The sequence below is a fragment of the Aethalodelphis obliquidens genome, unplaced genomic scaffold (assembly GCF_003676395.1).
Source record: "Aethalodelphis obliquidens isolate GAN/ISIS:26980383/991018 unplaced genomic scaffold, ASM367639v1 scaffold56, whole genome shotgun sequence".
Classification (NCBI taxonomy): domain Eukaryota; kingdom Metazoa; phylum Chordata; class Mammalia; order Artiodactyla; family Delphinidae; genus Aethalodelphis; species Aethalodelphis obliquidens.
The window spans coordinates 8,592,609-8,596,314 of record NW_020838000.1 but is presented as its reverse complement, the minus strand read 5'-3'; positions in this window follow the sequence as shown (position 1 = coordinate 8,596,314).

Genomic DNA, 3,706 nt, shown 5'->3' with positions numbered 1-3,706 from the left:
GGGGCTTAGTTGCTCCGTGGCATGTGGGATCTTCCCAGACCAGGGCTCGAACCCGCGTCCCCTGCACCGGCAGGCAGATTCTTAACCACTGGGCCACCAGGGAAATCCAAAAATTCCTTTTCTTTTGACAGAACTTTGCTTTTCAGTCTTGCTATGCATTTGAAAATTCTATTTTCCAAGTCAGAGGCTAAACTATAGCTTTCTTTCTCTTTGCATTCTTGTTTAGCAGTCCTAATTCCCCCCAAGGCAGATGGATGCTTCAAGCTGCCTAGAGAGACCTGTCTCTAGAAGAAAGGGGGGAGGGGTTGGGGGGGTCAGGGGAAAAACATTAATGTTATTATTAGAGCCGTACAATTCTGACCCAATATTCCGACTTACAACTTGAAGGTTGGTATCAGGCTGTAGATTCTATCTAATCACCCAAATTGGTTAGGAGACAAAATCCCTGAAGCCAATATCTGCTACTATTGAAACAGAGAAGGACCCTGTGGGGCTCCTGGGCACTGAAGCCTTTTTGTCCCAGTTTCTTGTAGGCAAGACTCCAGCCTCCATGACCTTCCCTGAGGGCAGATTTGAACAGTTGCTAATCAAGGGAGGAGCAGCCAGGAAACCACCTGAGGCGAGATTAAAGGGACCAGAGAAGCTCATCAAGATTAGGAGATCTTACACATGCCCTAATCTTATCAGCAACCCCACCCTTGAGCTATTGTTATAAAACCCCTCATCAAATCCTCCCAGGTTGGGACACATAGTTTTCTTTCCAGGCAGGAGCCTGCTGTGTCCCCCTTTGCCTGGCAAAGCAATAAAGCTATTCTTTTCTACTGCACCCAAAACTCTGTCACTGAGATTCGATTCGCACTGGTGCAGAGAGGCCGAGCTTTCAGCATCACTGTTGGCATGTCATCAACACATGTGCAATCTCCACCTCAATATTCCACTCAGTGTGTGGCACCCAAAATTGTAGAAAGCTGTAAATGATCACAAAAATGATCATTCCTTGCAGTAGACCACTATTTTTTACAATTGACTATAATTTTAAGAAAATGGCGTAACCTCCTAGTTAGTGGGTTCTTTAGTCCCCAACTCAAATGGCCTTTTATGGGTTTTTCCTTTTGTCTCAGACTCCATCCAATAGGGCTCTGCATGGTACTGTTACTTGTCCAGTCTTTATTTAAAATTTTGATATTTTGTTCATCATAGATATTTTTGCATTAATTTTTGACCTTTAAAAATTATACATATCTTGATTACTGAGGTTTTCTTTTGGTTAAAACAAAATTTTATTCTTTTTCTTTAATTGAAATATAGTTGATGTACAATGTTGTGTTAATTTCTGTTGTACAGCAAAGTGATTTAGTTATTCATATACATATATTCTTTCTTATATTCTTTTCCATTATGGTTTATCACAGGATATTGAATATATACCCTGTGCTATACAGTAGGACCTTGTTGTTTATCCATCCTATATATAATAGCTTGCGTCTGCTAACCCCAAATTTCCAATCCATCCTTTCCTTACTGATTACTGAGTTTTTTGATACCCCCTTAAATTCTGCACCTGGGGCAAGTGCCTCTCTTGCTTCACTCTCTTGTCCTTGAGATCCAACTCCACACAGCCTTCTCTCATGTCACTGAATGGATTCAAAATTTTCTTTATATTCTAATGAACCTACTGCTAGAATAATCTATGTACATGTCTTATTACCCATCTTCCTCCCTCAGTTGTAAGCCACTGGAGTCTAGAATCCTGTTTTGATTCACCTTTGCATCCTTTTAACAACTGCTAAAGTACCTTGTACAATAAAGTTTTATTTAAGGAGTAAAGCACATTCTGTTTCCTATGGAGGGAAAATGTAAAATACATTTTAGAAAAATGTATATCGGAATGGTCAGTTGTTTTTTTTTTTTTTTTGAAGCAAGTGTGCTTTTAGGTCATCTTGGAAATTTACTTAATATTGAATGCCTTATTTTTGTATGATGCAATATAAGTGAATTATTACTGTATTACACTCAGTTTCTGTCCCCTTAGCATGTCATGACTAAGTAGTTAGAAAGGTGGTAGAGAAATACACTGAAGAGAAGAGGGATAAAAATCTAGAATTAAATGTTTTCCCTTTGTAGTCTACCAAAAGGATAATCCACATGCAGATACCCAGGAGTTGATTGTACAATTTATCTTTAAGCAGTTTGATGCAGTGTTGCCATAGGACATGACACAGTAATTTATTTCTAAAATGTTAGATTCCGTTAGTATTTTCAGATCAAACTTTGTTTTCTTCTTGACATAATTGATTACTGCTTTCATTGGGATTTATTTTAAAGTAATTCTGAACTGAAAAACTGCAAGGAAAGTAAAAACTGCACATTTCTCTATTAGGGCAGCTGTGTCTAGAACAGCACAGCAAGATGCTTTTTTTTTGTTTGTTTTTTTTAGCTATTTGATTTCTCTATCTCTTTATTGCTCTAATCATTGTAGAAAGGACTCCAAGTCACACATCGGTCTTTTGAATGAATATTATGGGCCACATAGGTTGAAAACATTCCACCATCAGCAGTAGTGATTGAGTACATGAAACACAGAGATTTGAGGGTACGGTGAATGAATTGTGCCTTTTTAGATGCTTTACTTCCACTATACAGTCAAGTCCTTTCTGGCATTTCCCCACATCCATCAGTTAGCTATTGCTGTATAACAAAAATCCCAAAATTTTCATAGCTTAAACCAATAATCATTTATTATTTCTTATGAATTTATAGATTGACAGGGAGGTTCTGCTGACCTGGAATAGGCTTGGCTAGTCTTGGGTAGGCTCCCTCATGGGTCTATGGCCAGCTGGTGTGTCAGCTGGGGGCCAGGTGGTCTAGGACTGGCCAGGATGGGAGCTTACATTGCTCTGTAGCAGGCGAGCCTGGGCTTGTTACCATGGCAGTGGTGTGGGTCCAAGAGGAAGAGAGCAAAAACATGCAACTCCCTCTTCAAGTTTAGGTCCAGTACTCTCATACTGTTGTTTCAGCTTCAGTCTATGGCCAAAGAAAGACATAAGCCCATCTGAGAATCTCTGGAATGAGCTACAAAGTCACATCACATGAGGCATGGATCCAGGGAAGGGAATAATTGGGGTGAGCCCTTTTTAGAATCAATCTACCATACAGCGTGAGATGGTCTCTTGACTTATTCTCTAAAATATTTGAGATAGATTTCAGAATATATACAGTTATGCAAAAAATTTTAACATGATAAATAAAAATGTAAGATTAGGGTTAGCAGAATTCTAAGATGATCCCCAAGATTCCTGCCCCTTGGTATACATGTCATCTATAATCTTCTCCCCTTGAGTTTGGGCAGGATCTGTGGATACAATGGGATAGTTACTCCCTTAAGTTACATCAGATGGCCAAAGTGATAGCATGGCCACTTCCATGACTATGTGACGTTGTGTAAGACTATCTTTGCAGACTGGAGAGGTTCTCCTGCTGGCTTTGAAGAAGTAAGCTGTGATGGTGTGAGAGGGCTGGGAGAGGGCCATGTGACAAGGAACCGTGAGGGCCTCCATGGAGCTGAGAATGGCCCCTGGTTGATGGCCAGCAAGGAAGTGGGGACCTCAGTCCTACATCTGCACAAAACTAAATTCTGCAAACAACTATGTGATCTTGAGTTCCAGAAAGGAATGCAGTCCAACCATCACCTACACTGCAGCTTTGT